The sequence below is a fragment of the Megachile rotundata genome, chromosome 3 (genome assembly GCF_050947335.1).
Source record: "Megachile rotundata isolate GNS110a chromosome 3, iyMegRotu1, whole genome shotgun sequence".
NCBI classification, from domain to species: Eukaryota; Metazoa; Arthropoda; class Insecta; order Hymenoptera; family Megachilidae; genus Megachile; species Megachile rotundata.
The window spans coordinates 15,055,831-15,073,468 of NC_134985.1; the positions used below are offsets into that span (position 1 = coordinate 15,055,831).

General features: G+C 44.7%; 1 protein-coding gene across 3 annotated transcripts in view; it reads right to left on the minus strand.

Annotated features, from left to right (window-relative positions):
• Positions 1-17,638, minus strand: part of LOC100882740 (serine/threonine-protein phosphatase 4 regulatory subunit 1) — a 165,160-nt gene that overhangs the window by 105,513 nt on the left and 42,009 nt on the right. The window contains exon 1 of one of the 3 annotated variants that reach the window (XM_076529744.1): positions 301-605. The exons of the other annotated variants lie outside the window; for them this stretch is intronic. The gene's annotated coding sequence lies outside the window, so the exon portion shown is untranslated. Of the gene's footprint in view, positions 1-300; positions 606-17,638 lie in introns of those variants that run through there. 3 annotated transcript variants of the gene reach the window in all.

Consider the following 17,638-nt stretch of genomic DNA (forward strand, 5'->3'; position numbering starts at 1 on the left):
AAGCCAAAGCGAAGCGAAGATCGAAAGAAAAAACCTCGAAAGGATGAACGCGATCGAACTTGAAATTTCGTCCACGTGACGGCGAAATTTCGCGGCGCCCTCGGGCCGCGTTCACGCGAACGCGATTTACTGCGCAGATTCCGAGTCACGCGGTTCGTCCGTTCGTACCTACGTCGCGCGCAACGATAACCACTTTTCTTTCTCTCGGTGTGCCGCCCGCTGACCACGGACGTCGAACTTTCCTCATCCCCACTTCGTACAACGCGCCTTTAACCTCTTTCTAGACAACGTACAACTTACGTTTTCGGTCCTGTTCGTCCGTCCCGTTGGAGAATTCGCGGAACGTCGTTCCTCCCGTTCGGTCACCGTTTTCGACTTTTTCTCGCACATCCAATTATTCCATCGCGTTCCAATTCTCCGACACGGGTTATCGTAGCAGCTAACCTCACTGTCAAGTCCTTCGTTACCGGCTGAAATTTCTCGACTGCTTACGAGCGCGATCATTTTCACGAGTTTGCAATAAACAATTCCACGTTGCACTCGGCGTACACCGATCGAGTCCGTTGGCGCGCTTCCCGTGGATCGGCGCACACGTTACAGCGCGCCTATCGAGCGTACTTCGTAACTGTCCGCCGTAGTCGCGTAACCGACGAACCGTTTCCTTTAACCGTCAACGTTCTCCGGCTCCGAAAAAGACGGGGACTCCGGAGTCGCTTGACAAACAGCTAATGCGGGAAACGAGAAAGTGTGCGTAACACACGCGCGTCACTCGGTGGCGGTGCGTGTGTGTACGAGGAACACGTACGGGGCTCTCGCGTGCGCAGAAGCAAAGCGCGCACGCGAGAGACGCAGTTTAAGCCTAAGGAGAGAGCGGCGGCGGTGGCGGCGGCGGTTCTCTGGCTCTTGCACACACTACACACACTGGGTGGCCCGGGTTAGCGTACGACGCAGTTAAAATGGCCGCGCGTGTGTGTTGTCCTCTCTTTCTCTCCGCCTTCCACTCGGTCTTTCTTTTTTTCACGGCAGTCACACGCGGGCATCTCGCGCGGGACACGATCACCCGCGTGAAATCGTGACGCGTCGTTGCTGCTGTCATCGTCGTGGCGGCACTGACTCGCTCGCGAGAGGACATCGCGCGAAACGTCGCTAGAGAAACTCGGACGAAATTCGCGAATGACACTTGCAAACGAAGCGGACGCGCGCGAACATCCGCGTGGGGACTGTGCGCGCTAGCGCGAGCCGAACGCCGTGCACGTCGACGCGACACCGAGTCGAGATGCGACGCAAGAACGAACAGCGCCGCCGACGCCCGTCGCCGGAACTACGAGGGTAAATAGCGCCCTGTTGAAGGAGGGGAGGCGAAAAGCTACGGTGGGGGTACTGGAAGTCTCGCGTACGGAGCCGCTGTACGCCATCATAGAGAACGATGACGGGAAGGGAGGAAGAAAACCAGTCGGTGCGAGAGAGAGGAAGAGAAAGACCGCGGGAGGGGGGAGAGAGGGGAGGAGACATCTCAAGAGTGCGTCGGGCCAAGTGCGCGAGTGTCGTCACATCCGGTATTCGGGGTGGCGCTGTACTGTTACGATAGTGTGTACACGCATGTCTGTGCGTGCGCGCGTGTGTACATACGTGTATGCGTGTACGCGATAAAAGCCGGCATACACGCGTACGTACGCACACAAGGAGACGAGTGTGTACGCGAGTAAGCAGGGTGGAGTGAGGGCATCGTAACGTGACACAACATTGGTCCGTGCACCGTGTACACGGAAAATTATGTGGCACAGGTCGCTGGGATTCTACCGATATGGGCTGTCACGTGAGACGAGCATGTGTCTCGTTTGGTCTTTTGAAAAATTCATGCTCCGCTGCTGGCGTTATCGTTGCTGGACTTTAATGCATTTCGATGCTCCGAAAAATTAACTCGCCTAGGTATATTCGCGACTACAACTGTACATAGTAAAAAGATGATGTATGAGAAAGATTCTAATTTTGTAGTATCCTTAGATCCTGTACCCAGGTCCTACCTTTTAGGAGTAACAAATAAGTTATTCCTAAGAAATATAAGATACCGGAGAAGCAAACACGAGATGCAGTTTATCTCGAACGGCACGACATGGTTTATAGCCGCACGCGTGCCATGGAACGAACACGAGTGCAACGAATTCCGAGCTATGCGGAAAAATATATTTTCTATGACGCGGGTACGGTTACGTTATTACTCGGTGGACTTTGTTTCTGTTGCAAACGCTCGGCGTGGTTCAGCCTGCGGTCAGTTGCTATTAAATGATTCAGCGATTTTTATGTTTATTATTGCCTTGTAATTTATATAATTTGCAACGATCGTTCCTTTGGAAGCTTTAAGGTGAACCTCTTATCGGTTTTTAATTTAGAGCACCTATGTTTGTTTCGATCATTGATTGATACAGCATAAGTATTTGATAATTGTTTCATTTCCAAATCGTAATACGGCACTTGTCGAATACAAGTTCTCGCAGACTGCAAAAACCATACGCAATGTTTGACCACTCGTTTCACAGAATCGACGTTTTATTGCATTATTCTATCAAAACGGATCTACCGTCCGTATATAAACGTCCCTGATTGTTACGGGATAGAAGCGGCAGAAATAGCATCGTTCGCCGGCATTCCTTATAATCCAAGCGGGTCTGTACGCAGGGACATGAAGATCGTATATGACACGACGAGACCGGCCAGTCGTTTACGTATGCGTATTGGCTCGTCACTGATCTCGGTGCGAACGTCACCGTGGAACGTTCAACACACCAGCGTAGCTCGTGCATTCCGATTTCTAGAACGAGTCGCACCAACACTCTCTAACCCAGCCAATTTGATTTGTTCGTGGCTTCTGTGGACTGGCATTCGTGAGAACACGCGTCTCCTCTCGTCGAAAGCTTCTCTCGCCTCGCGCAAAACGATATCGTTTCTCACGCCTTTCGATCCCTTCTTCCCATCCTGAAACCTCAAAATCCCGACTATTCTAATAATTACCTTCCACGCTTCCGGGTTCTGCGCATTTTCTCTGCTTCGGCGAAAGCAAAGGTCGAAGCATCTTGGAAAGTGAAAGAAATATTGGGATATGGTTTATAAGCATCTTTGGTGTAATGTGGTTCACTGAGGATACTAATAGAGAAAGTGGAGGAAGCTTTAAATTTTGTCATTTTAGTATTTTATAATTGGGACTCTGGAATGGGTTGGATGTACAGATGTATTGATTACAATAGATATGGTTTATAAGCATCTTTGATGTAATGTGGTTCACTGAGGATACTAATAGAGAAAGTGGAGGAAGCTTTAAATTTTGTCATTTTAGTATTTTATAATTGGGACTCTGGAATGGGTTGGATGTATAGATGTATTGATTACAATAGATATGTTATCAAGCACCCAGAGTTGTCATGTTTACAGGAGATTCACAGTTCGGTAATCCTGTCTATATTAAAATATGAAAATAATAAAAATAAGTAAGTCGATGTAGTGATGTATTTAAGCGTGCGACAAATGATTAAAGAAAGTTGGATCGAGTTCTAAAACGGTGTCCCATGACACAGGAAGCGTATTTTTTTCAAGTGTAACTTCGATTCGCTCCGTTTCAGGAGGAGGCTCGCAGAACGGAACGTATCAATGACGCGGCGAGTATTAACGGCTGACTGACGTAAAGACGAAAAAAAGTCGGGGAACGTTTGGTCGTGTTATCGTTCGATGCTGTCGAGGAACGACCTCATCCGCCTACACCTACACGCTCACCCACCAGTCACGTGGCGCTTGACGTCGCGACGATGCAGCATTTCATTCATCACGATCGATTTCATTAGCGAAACGTCCATGATGTTCCGCTTGGACGAAACCTTTGAATCGACCGACGACGATACGTTACCGTATCGCGGAATAATTTTCCACCGACTTACTTTGCTCCTTCGACCATCAATGACATGCGCCGATAAAACTATGCGTCTCGTCGGAAAAGCTCGACGTATTTCTACGTGTTTATTCCACTCAACGAGACCTCGACGGTTTCTACGTAGATAGGTCACGCGACACGTGCGACTACCTTACTATTTCATCACGTGTTCGAATGTCACGCGTGCCGTCGAGATCGTGATAAGTTCAAGTAAAATAAGTTCTATCCTCGTTAATTCGTAACCGTGTGTCGAGGTTCGGTGACGATTTGCGCGCGAAATTCCTGAGATTCAAATCCACGTTGCTAACAGAACTCTTTATCGTATACGGAAGATTGGTGTTATACTTTCTCTTACGCATCTCTGTAAGAGAACGTTCTTGTAAATGTTCTTGTATTTGTAAATGTTAACCCTTTGCGCTCAAGAGGCGTTATTCGATTTAATACAATAATTTAAAAGAAGCATTATTTAATTAATTCTATAGTAGTGCTTATGTTATGTATAAACATAGTGAAACAGACAATAGTGGCAATTATTAGTAGAGAAATAATAACTTCAAAAGAAGTCATTTAACATTTTAATTAATATTTTAAAGTTGCTGTTTGCAAACAGTAAAATTATCTTCGAGTGCGAAGGGTTAATCATTTGCATTGTAATACTCCATAAGCTATACTGATTTGAAAACCTGAAATTTCTGAATGTATAAGAGTTCTCATATTTGAAGACTAAACATAATTGTCGATTTTGTGAAAAACGTACGATTTGCAAATGATCAGTGACACCCTTAGAAAGGGCTGTTAATTGTACACAAGGAGCAGGGTCCTTGAAGCTGTTAATTTTCCCAGGGAGGAAAAATGCGCGTTCAAAGAAAATGGAGAGGGTATCCGAAGATGACAGGGAGGAACGTACTCAGACGACGGCGATTGCTCGTCGGAACTTTCGCGTAAACATGCTTTGAGATTACTTCCCTAACACTATCGAGGGAATTATCAATTAGAATTAATTAGCAATTAAGCCAGCCGGCGGACCAACTTACCACGAGTTACCTCGAAGACGCGGCAAAGAGGGACTTTAAGAGGAGTCGTCGGTACGGATCAACGCGGCGAGGTTCTCATTCGACCGGATTTTGCCCCGAGATTCTCTTAAGTACTGCTTACAATAACCGCTGGAAATTGTCTGCCGAAACCCCATAACCGTCGATCGATAACAGTGATTAGTAGAAAGAAATGTTCGTGGGAAAGGTTCGGAGACAGAAAGCGGTCGAACTGTTTTTAACGCGGAATTATCGACATCTTTTTGTCGTTTCCGAGTCGTTTGACGACAAACGAATCATTCGGGAAAAAACTGGACGTGTAATTGATCGAACTTCTAATCTGAAGGGATTACAGGAGGCGGTCCAGCCTCGAGTCATCCGTTATTCATCATGCGGGCATACGAGTCATAGTTTCTAGCTGCGGATTCATAGCGCAGGAAGTGATTCACGAATTTTCTCAAAATCCTGATACAGGTGAAACGATAAATTATCTGGTGTATGTACACAATTCGTGGGAAACGATGTTCGTCATACGTGAACCTAATATCGCCTATCAGGTTTCGAACAGTTATCGAGTAGAGACTACCACATACTTTTATATAACATTAAACTCAGACGAAAGAGACTATTTCTTCTTAATATGCAGCAAGGTACAGTAATAATGCAAAGATTTTTACTGCAAATCAAGATGAGACTAAATTTTTGGAATGAAAACTAGGAAAATATTTTGATTAACGCTTTCAGATTAAACTTTGTAATATATTACTTTTACACCTGCATATTATACAATTAAATCTGAAGGTATTGAATAGGGAATACAACACTATACAGTCAAGTCTGAGAATGTCAAAAACAACCAATTATTTATTACAAAAATAAATAAAAATTTCTCCACATTCCAACTAATCGAAACATCTCTGACGTGTACATAATTAAAACGTTAAAAAACGTCATAAACCAAATAGATGATGTATCGAATTTCCTCGTATAATGATTCAGAAATTATTCAAACCAGGCATCATCGAAGATGGCGTCCGTGTCACCTAAGTGTTCTGTCACAAAAAAATTGTATTCAATCGCGAGAACTCTCGTGAATCATATCGTAGCGAGAACGTAAACGAGAAGAATTGATAGCGCCGTTGACGTCTGTTCGCAATAATCCTGCTTATCTATCAGATATATCACTTCGCTATTCCGACATGAACGCTTGTGACGTATTCACAGTTAAGTTCGATCAAAACATACTGGTCTGATTCTGCGACGCGGTTATATGGGAATTTCCTATCGCAGAGCCCCGAACGCGGGGAATTAGTGGGTGTTGAGGAAATACAGTGTTGGGATTGGATTGCAACAATGGCGTGGGAAATATTTTGAGGTTGGGGATTTGATGGGTGAAGAATTTGGAGGTATGGGGATTTGGGGGTAGGGAAATTAGTTTGAGCGATGATGCAGTCAGAGCGAAAAACAGGGAAGGTAAACAGTGTGAATTGGAAATTGGAAGATTTGGGATATGGGAGATTTGGGAATTGGAAGCTTTGGAAATTGGGAGATTTGGAATTTGGGGATTTTGAAATTTGGGGATGTGGGAATTTGGGGGTTTGGGAATTTGGGGGTTTGGGAATTTAGGGATTTGGGAATTTGGGGATTTGGGAATTTGGGAATTTGGGGATTTGGGGGCTTGGGAATTAGGAGATTTGAGAATTGGGAGATTTGGAATTTGGGGATTTGGGAATTTGGGGGCTTGGGAATTGGGAGATTTGAGAATTGGAAGATTTGGAATTTGGGGATTTGGGAATTTGGGGGCTTGAGAATTAGGAGATTTGAGAATTGGGAGATTTGGGAATTTGGGGATGTGGGAATTTGGGGGTTTGGGAATTTGGGGATGTGGGAAATTGGGAGATTTGAGAATTTGAAGATTTGGAAATTGGGAGATTTGGGAATTAGGTGATTTGGGAATTGGGAGATTTGGAATTTGGGGGTTTGGGAATTTGGGGATGTGGAATTTGGGAATTTGGGAAATTGGGAGATTTGGAATTTGGAGATCTGGTAATTGGATGATTTGGAAATTGGGGGATGTGGAATTTGGGAATTTGGGAAATTGGGAGATCTGAGCCGATGTTATGGCGTAGAGTATGTACCGCCCTAGAGCCGATGTTATGGCATAGAGTATGTACCGGCATGTTTAATCTTCCGAAGATATTTAAACAAAATCGCAGTAGACATTCCGACGCAGACTCGTCGGTAATACGAAAAAGAGTGTGTACGCATTTTGACGACCCCACGAAATGTTTTCGCGGAGTGCGTAGGCCACCGCAACGCGTTACTCCATGAGTTCTCTCGCGAGCTCGCGGTTCAATGTCGCCAGAAGCAGTCAACAACAATGTGTAACCGCTAAAAATACTCTTTCTCCCTTTCCTCTCCTCTGCGTCCTTCTTCGTGATGGCTTGCCCGTTCATGACTTTTCTTCGCCTGCTTGTGTTTCTTTCTTCGTGTCACCCGAGAGGGAGTACACCAGCCACCCCACTTTGAATAGGCGCTCGGCGCAGTAATAGCTTCCTCTTGGAACTTCTCGTGACAAGTTCAAGACCTTTCCCCTTCTTCTTGCTCGTGCTCGAAATCTTTTCAACATCGTTCCTTCCCTTTTTATTCCACGGAGAAATTATCTCGAGGCGTCTGATTTGCTTGGACGCCGAGTTCTGACACTCCCTGGGTCAAGCGTCGCCAAATGGGGGCTCGCGTGCCGGTATTCGGATATTTTGTACTTTTCAACTTTTCTACAGTTTCATGAATTTTTGGATTGATTACTATTGTGTTTTTGGAAGTCTTTTTGTATTACTAAGTTCCGAGCTTCCAATTTCTTAATTCGCAAATTTCTAAAGACTTAAATTCTCAAGTTTCTCAAAGTAATATCCCAATTTCTAAGTGTTCCAATTTGCAAATTTCTCAAATTCCAAATCTCCCAATTTCCAAAGCTTCCAATTCCCAAATCTCCCAATTTCCACATCTCCCAATTCCCAAATCTCCCAATTTCCAAATCATCCAATTCCCAGATCTCCAAATTCCAAATCTTCCAATTCCCAAATCCCCAAATTCCCAAACCCCCAAATTCCCACATCCCCAAATTCCAAATCTCCCAATTTCCAAAGCTTTCAATTCCCAAATCACCCAATTCCCAAATCTCCCAATTTCCAAATCATCCAATTCCCAGATCTCCAAATTCCAAATCTCCCAATTTCCAAATCTTCCAATTCCCAAATCCCCAAATTCCCAAACCCCCAAATTCCCACATCCCCAAATTCCAAAATCCCCAAATTCCAAATCTCCCAATTTCCAAAGCTTCCAATTCCCAAATCACCCAATTCCCAAATCTCCCAATTTCCAAATCATCCAATTCCCAGATCTCCAAATTCCAAATCTCCCAATTTCCAAAGCTTCCAATTCCCAAATCACCCAATTCCCAAATCTCCCAATTTCCAAATCATCCAATTCCCAGATCTCCAAATTCCAAATCTCCCAATTTCCAAATCTTCCAATTCCCAAATCACCCAATTCCCAAATCTCCCAATTTCCAAATCATCCAATTCCCAGATCTCCAAATTCCAAATCTCCCAATTTCCAAAGCTTCCAATTCCCAAATCACCCAATTCCCAAATCTCCCAATTTCCAAATCATCCAATTCCCAGATCTCCAAATTCCAAATCTCCCAATTTCCAAATCTTCCAATTCCCAAACCCCCAAATTCCCACATCCCCAAATTCCAAATCTCCCAATTTCCAAATCTTCCAATTCCCAAACCCCCAAATTCCCACATCCCCAAATTCCAAATCTCCCAATTCCCAAATCTCCCAATTCCCAAATCTCCCAATTCCCAAATCTTCCAATTTCCAATTCACACTGTTCACCTTCCCTGTTTTTCGCTCTGACTGCATCATCGCTCAAACTAATTTCTTACCGCGTCCAAATAAACAAATACCTCATTCCCTTAATTAATTAGAATATTTGCTCCTACGCGGTCTTGCTTTTTCTATTTGCAGATTTGCTTCCTCTATTCTGTTCAGTATCTGGGTTCATCTTATAACTGCACCTGGAACTTAGCTACCTGCATCCATTTTGTGGAAATATTTAACTACATACCAGTGGTTTTTTAGTTCAATCCCATGCACATATTTTGGCAAATAAAATAGAGCAGAAAATTTACTTTGTCACAGATACGATGACTCCATAAATACAAAGGGTCATCGAGTTCCAGCACCGTTCGAGACACATCGACAAGGAAAATTCAGGTCTAAAGTTATTTTTACAGCAAACTTTTCTCGTTACCACGATTCTCTTTGATGTTACTGTTTCACATGTACTTTACTTTTTCTTTGGCTCTTACATTTAGCAGAAAAAGTTTGTCTTCGATTGTACTTGTTTTAAGGAAACTCCTTATAAATTACAAGTTCTTGTTATGAACACTTCAACTAGACTTTGAAAGTTCGTAATGTCTAGAATTATTCACAATTATGATTGTGCTGTACATAGACAATTCTGTAGACCTTCGTTTATAGGTTCGTTTAATACGTATTTTTTAATGAGAATGTAGGTACTCATAAAAAAAATGTAACAACAGATACAACAGTTATTGATCATACAAAAATAATTTTTAGCAGTTTTGTTCATGTATGCTGAATGGAACGGCGTTTTCTTAGATAAGGAATTCATTCAACGACGGAGCCGCGGTTAACGAATCCAGCATGTGGCCGAAAGTTTCGGGACAAAGAGGGAAACGTTGAACCGGGGTACACGTGTTCCCTTGGGATTCTATTCGCGAACACTTGAAACCCCCATGTGAGAGCGATCACGAATGAATTTCGCTCTTTGGTCTCGATTCATAACGCTTCGATTGACGAGGACGCGACGCGTGAGTCAGGATCTCTAACGCGTTATTGGAATTTTTCCGAATCATCGAGCAAACGCGCGGCATTTTCTGCGTGAATTCTTTCCTCGCGGAATAAACGCTCGCCGGCTAAGCTCAGACGAGTCGCGCGAGAATTTCCATTGTCGAAATCGCGACTGGATACTTCATGTTTTCCGAGCCCTTCGCGTGACCGTCAGCATTTTTACTTTTGCTTCAATTTTACTTTGGTTTATCAATAGTCTTCGCTGTCTTTGTCTTCAGATCCCCTTTGCACTTTATTGTTTGCAGACAGCAACTTTAAAATGTTAATTAAAATGTTAAAAATTGGGAGATTTGGAATTTGGGGATGTGGGAAATTGGGAGATTTGGGAATTGGGTGATTTGGGAATTGGGTGATTTGGAAATTGGAAGATATGGGAATTGGGTGATTTGGGAATTGGGAGATTTGGAATTTGGAAATTTGGGGGTTTGGGAATTTGGGGCTAGGGAGATTTGGGGATTTGAGGATTGGGAGATTTGGGAATTGGGAATTTGGGGGTTTGGGAATTTAGGGATTTGGGAATTTGGGGATTTGGGAATTTGGGGATTTGGGAATTTGGGGGCTTGGGAATTAGGAGATTTGAGAATTGGGAGATTTGGGAATTTGGGGGCTTGGGAATTAGGAGATTTGAGAATTGGGAGATTTGGAATTTGGGGATTTGGGAATTTGGGGGCTTGGGAATTAGGAGATTTGAGAATTGGGAGATTTGGAATTTGGGGATTTGGGAATTTGGGGATGTGGGAATTTGGGGGTTTGGGAATTTGGGGATGTGGGAAATTGAGAGATTTGGAAATTGGGAGATTTGGGAATTGGAAGATATGGGAATTGGGAGATCTGGGAATTGGATGATTTGGAAATTGGGAGATTTGGGAATTGGGTGATTTGGGAATTGGGAGATTTGGAATTTGGGGACGTGGGAAATTGGGAGATTTGGGAATTGCAAGATATAGGAATTGGATGATTTGGAAATTGGGAGATGTGGAAATTGGGAGATTTGGAAATTGGGAGATTTGGGAATTGGAAGCTTTGAAAATTGAGAGATTTGGAAATTGGGAGACGTGGAAACAAGGAAATATTCCACATACGAGTAAGAGAGACTGTCCTACATGACGCACACACCCACACACTCGCAGACATCCAGAAATTACTCGCCACATCGTGGTTGCATATCCAAAGAGGAGTACAGCGAGTCGCGATTAAATAAATTGCTTCGTATGACGCAAGGAATTACGATCAATAAGAGGATTGTTTATGAAAATATTAAATGGGCTATTGGTTAAGAGTTATGTACACGGAATACACGTCAGGCAATACGTGTTTTCCAAGTGTATTATGCATACGCGTCATTCAAACGACAATAAAGAATTCCAAGAATGGAGGATGCATTACTATAATAATAGTACGTGTGAATGGTTACTCACGTCACAAACGATGTTTCCGAGTATACGATCTTGAATAGGTAAACTTACCTGCAACAGAGAACAAAAAGTCATTCATTAGAGCGATAGAATGGAGATCACAAAATTCACCCTCGTATTTTTATCGAATGTCTTTTAATCTTAGGGAATGTTTATACACATTTTCGATAAATAGCTGATAAATTCAGTCTTTCGAAGAACTTTTCTGAGATCGAACAGTCTTATAATTTGTAGTGTATTGAATTATTGTTTCATTGATCTGGGAACGTATTTTTGATACACCGCCCTCAGATAAGAGTCCGTGCAATGTTTCAATCCAATCGACAGTAAAAAGGAATGTAAATCAGAGAAATGAATATTTACTGCGAGGAATAACAGTTATTCGTGCTATCGAAGCGGCGTTAAGGCCATTATCACGAAAAGATATAGCCGGTTAATTTTTCTTATCCTAGACAAGAAAGGATGGAGCTATAGCACATATGGTCGTTCGTTTTCGGCGTATCACGTCAACCCGTTAATTATCACATTTATCCCTCCACTTAGTAACCCCAAGTAACAGGAACACTGTCCTACATCGTGTTCTCGGATCGTTCAATTTACGCGATCTCGATTGACCCGGTCAGATATAAATACCCCGACATTTCCCACCCAACGAGAGCATTCTCGCTAGGTCACGATCTAGCATGCTCCGGCATTATCGACGGACATAACATACGGATTTTTCCAGTGCATTATTTATGGCTTTTCCTTCGCGGAAGACGGTTAATTTTTATTGACGAGGTTGACACGATTCGTAGCCGCGACAGATTGTCGCGATCGGAGGACAATGATCCGGCTGCTACCCTCAGAGTCCAAAGATCATTTCGTCGATTTTACAAAAGCGTCACGAAACGCACACGATGCCGCACCACCTGGACCTTGAATTCATCTTGGCCCGTAGTAGGTCTTTCTTCCGCTCGTGCACGCTCGCGACGAAGCGGGCTCGCATCTGCCACCTTGTGCCGCGTGTTCCGTTCCGACCGGGCCCGATAATTGCTTGGCCATCACGCCGCCGATCCTCATCGCGATTCATCCTCGTCAGCCTTTCGGAAAGTCATCGATCCGAGTCGTGTAAACACGGGCCAATTAAATGCTCGTCGGAAAAGGGAAAACGTGGTCGTTTAACACGCCACGGGTACGGCAGGGGGGTGTGGCAGGTGGTGTGCCACCGTGCCGTTCAGGAATCCACGATTCGTCGATGCACGCATGAGCAACGAGTAATTAATACGGATCTGCGGGTTATCGAATGTGCTGCCTACTCCATCTTTCGCGCCACAAAAAGTCCACACACTTTAACTCAATTCATGTTCGAATCCAAAGAAACTTCCTCTCGTATCCAGAGTCGAATCTGCGGTATCAAAATTTAGAAACCATCTTCCAAATTTATTTATCTAGAAATTTCATGGACTCAACTTCACAAATCCATCTTAAATCCAGTCTTAACAATTAAATATATACACAATTACAACTTATGACATTTGAGTCTGAAAGTGATCCTGCAATTTTGTCCGAAGTAGTCTAGCTAGAACAGTTGGCCAGATACCCGTACCGCCCCGGGGATAGAAATGTGGGGTACCAGCAGATCCCCGCTGATTAATGATCGTACTAATCGCGAAAACTGAATGTAGATAGGATCGGCAAACGAGGTGGACTGCGTTCGTCGCGAAGAATATTCGTTGTGTCTGGGATAGAGGAGGTAGCTGCGAGTGGAGAGTCGGGCCGGCATTGTATCGAGGATCTCTTGAATCCGCCAACTCTTGACATGGTTTTAAAACACAGTGAGTAAAAGAGCGTCTGCACCGGTGCGGATCGTGCAGGCGGTTGACGGTGAACCGCGGATTAATTTAAAAGCGGCGAGAAAGAAGAGAAAGAATCAGGAGGATCGCAAACGAACGAGCAGCTTAACGTCGAGTGGTTCTAAGGTGGTTGAAGGTGGTGAAGCGAGCTCGGGGATGGGGAAGAGTAGTATATAGCCGGAGAAGGAAGAGGCGGAGGTGAAGAAGCTAAGGAAAAAGAAGGATAAGAGAGAAGAGAGGAAAGGAGGTGGCAGGGAGGCTTAAGCAGGGGGCAGCAGGTGATGCACCAGGTGGAGGACGACGGCGCGTGCGCCGTTTTGCCCCCCGCCTTCCGGTCACGTGCCTGAGCCCTCAACCCCCTCTCACCCCCACCCATTCTCTTCTTTCCAAGAACTCTCTTTCGTTTCTCTTTCTCTTTCTTGCCTCTCCTCAACTCCACACTTTGGATTTCTTCGGGGGGTACGTACCCTTCTGACACTTCCACAATTTCCATCGCATCCCGGTACACACAATTTCTTTTATTAACCTTTTGAGTACTGAATTATTTGAAGATTTTCATGCCCATGGGACGGATTTATATGGATTAATATATAAAAGTCTCCTTAAATTAAAATGGCGAGTCAGACTCGTCCACCGTAACTTCGCCCAAGTAAACAGATGACGGGTCTCACTCGTCAAATGCACCTAAAGGGTTAACCACGTTGCAAACACTGTTTACAACTTTTCCCTTTCCAATGAATAGAATCCACCATTTTTCTTTAAATGATTCGATACAGCTTCTCGGAAGATAACCCTCCCACAATTTAAAAGCAGCTTCTTTAACCCCTTACACTATTTTGACGAGTCTGACTCGTGACGCACTCACACTTCGGCTATGACCAATTTTACTCGAATTTTGAATACATTTCAATTTGGAGTTCAAGTCCAACTATAATTTGCATAGTCAACGACTGATACCTAATTCGCATAACATTTCAAGTTTCTGTGTCTGTTTTCATGTTATGGCTGAAATTAGTCAGTTCTAACCGACGCACTTGACAAAAACATTATAGTGCAAGGAGTTAAGAGGGATTCCAACTGTGATCCCCGAAAGAACAATGAGAAATCGGGTTTTCCATTTTTTGTCTTAACGAAAACATGTTTTTCACGACAACTTATTGGTCGCTCCAGAATAAAGGCTTCCTACGCAGTTGGAAAGTGCGTCGCGTCGGGGTGTTCTTATTTTGGCACGAATTGCGTGTTTGATTTCGTCACCGAATTCGTCGAAGCCGATATAAAGGGAAAGAATAACGGCTATGTACGACCCGGACGAATCTTTTTATTTGACCGAATTTTCGTTCCTCTTCACGAAGAGCCGAGCGAACGGACAGGAAGTCAGATAATCATCGACCCTTGCCGCCTGTCGGCTTTTTAAGAATCGAGTACTCCGTTTCAGTGATGCCTTCTCTCACAGATTGCTTGCCACTTAGCGATTCGCGTTCACCGGGGGGAAATGCACACGCGTGTCGAGTACGTACAAACAAGAAGAAAGAGATAACACCGTGAGGCGGAATATGGGTGAACCCGAAAAAAAGCGTGCAGCCGGTAATACTTTGCGGGTAATAAAGGCGAAGCGGAGGAAACCGGGCAAGTACGACGATTATGCAATTCTTTCGAAAGATAAACAAGTGGAAACAGGATCCATGGCGATGGTTTATCTGGTTCCACGCGCAAGACTCCGAAAATTCGTGGAATGCTTAGAGCTGCAACTGTCGGATGAACGTGCGCTACGTCCACGATACGACGCTTGTATCGGATGCCTGAATCTTTTTGTGCTTAGCTCGTGTCTAGCCGGTGGCGAAAGAAAATACTGTGGCAAGATAGAGGCTGCGGAGGATAGAGCGACGGCGACACGTTTGTTCTCGCGAAAATTTTGCTAATTAAAGGCTTCGAACTTTTATTACAGAAACTCTGGGTTTAGAGGACTTTATTACCGTTTTACCGTTCTTCACTGCTGTTCTACTATTTACTACTATACTATTTCGTTACTGTTTCATTCTGCTATTCGATTGTACCTCTATTTCGTTACTGTTTCAGAACAGTAGCATAGTGGCAGAGTGGAATAAGAGTGAAAGAAAAGAACAATGGCACAACGATATAGAAGAGCGGATCGAAAGCGAGTATTCGAAGCTGAATACTCGGATACCGGGAACCGAGTAATCGAAGGTTCGGTTAGGAATCCAGCAGGTATCCGAGATGTTCGGCAAGAGCCGTAAGTTGTTTTTTTTTTCGCGACGCGACATCTGTCCAAGCGAGGCCGAAAGAACGTTACGGGTGGAAGAGGAATGATCCAGAAGGGGGTCGATAGGTCGCAAGTATCCCGAGGAGAAGCCAACTCACCTTTTCGTGGCTTCTCCGTAAATATACTCGGCGCGATACACGCTCGCGTCCCCGTGCATCTGTGTGCCCGGTGCACGGCCACGTGGCACGTGCGTGTCAGCTGCAATACGACCAGGAGGAGGTTTGGGTTCTTCTCGAAGCCGCGTGTGCACGCGCAAAGGAAGCTGTCTATGGTCGGGGCCCTCCTTTGGCGATTTTATCGACCGAGCGAGACAGCCAGCACGGCAACCCCTCGCGTACAAAGTGGACGGGGAAAAAGAAGAAAGGAGAGAAGCTGACGACGTCGTAACGTAGGTCGAAGCGAAACCTGGCAGAAGGAGGTTAGGGAACCTTGTTGCCGTAGAAAAGTAGGTGTACGAGGTACAACCACCGACAGACTACCTGCGCCTAATTTAAATTTTTCGATGGCAGCCAGCAGCGGGATCGTGGCAGCACCCCGCAGCGGAGCACCGCCACCGACACGAGGGACGGGGGTGAACAAAAAGGTGTACAACGCTACGAAATCACTTCATCGCTGCTGGCAGATGCTACCACGAGGTGTGCAGCCACGGAGAGAAGGTAGGGAGCATCTCGGCCCTCTCCTTTCCTTTCCTTTCTTTTCCTCTTTTTTTTCCTTTCCTCCCGGCACACGCTTGCGGCTCGAAACCGAGGGAAAAAATGCATCAATTTCCCTGCGCTGATAGCCGAGAACAGATGTCCACCGAAAGGGAGCCGATATTCTCCTTCCACGGCCGCACGTGCCACTTTCTTTTGATGCTTTCAGACACACCAAGGTATATCGTCATCTCTTCGGCTTACGTAATACCGAAACTCGCGTGCCACGGTAAGCCTCGCCGCTACGCCTCGAGCATGTTAATCCACCTTTAATCGAACTGAGATGTATTAACGAGGCTCCATCCTACTCTCTGCCTCTACTTCCCATCCTGGCTTTCTCTGAGGAAAATGGCAATGTAAAAATGACGTCACTCTTTCGTTTCTGATTCACAAGTACTTAAAACTCTGACTCTAAGAATATATAAATTTACAACCTCGTGGACATTTATAAACTTCTTTTTTTTCATTTACTTGTTTAAACTCGCATCAACCATTCAAGGGTTATTAGCGACTAGGAGAATACACATTTAGAGCTTGTTGTACAATTTAGTTATTTTGAGATACTGCAGCCGGTTTTGGGTCGAAATGTTGTCTTTCATATTGTCCTTTATGGTTGGTTTTATGTTATATCGTTGCCTGATTGGAGTATATTTCCTGCAGTGGATAATGATATGTTCTATTGTGAGGTGGTCTTTATTTATAAACTTGTAAACCGGAGTACATTAAAATTTGAATCGCTTCGAAAATGAAACGAATACATTGATCAAGAATCTTGCAAATTGAAATGAGAGGAGAGGTTCAAATCGAAAGTGACCCAGCACGAAAGCGTAGGATGGTGTCATAAAACAGGAATGCCTCGATCGCAAAGCGAGCAGTCGTCAGATGTCGGGATAAGGGCAACGATGTCCGAAATCGTCATGGAACGATACGTGATCCGCGTTCGATGGCCGCCGTTTAAGCACGGATCGCCATTTCGCGCAGGAAACAAACCGGCGGCTACTACGCGCCGGATTATCATTTTATTCTCGTTCGGCCGCGATTCCGGGCGAACAGCTGTCGACATCGAGGCGCGATCGATCGATCACGCGATATCGGCGAGATAGCACGGGGCAAAAAAAGGAACCGTATCTCCTTGGTGTGTACCTTGGAAATGGTCAATGGGACATGTACGAGCAAGATCGAAGATTCGACCAGATAATCTCGATACGCTAAACATTTGCTCGAGAGGTATCCCATGGGTTATCCGTTTCCTGAAACGAAACAACGGTTTTCCGTAAACAAAACCCTTTCCCGCGGTTATTTACAGTGGCACAGCTGTACCGATCGAGTCGCTGCACTCTCGGGCGAAAGCTGAGCCGCAGGTTGAACGGGGCCCTCTCCGTGTATCGCCGTCCGCGGCGAATATCGTGTCCCCCTCTGACAAGGAAGGGTTGGGACCGCGACGTCTGTTCCGCTTGAGTTATGTACATGTGCGTATCGAGGAGAGAAAGGAAGAAGGAAACGGAGCTACCGCTTTGGAGAG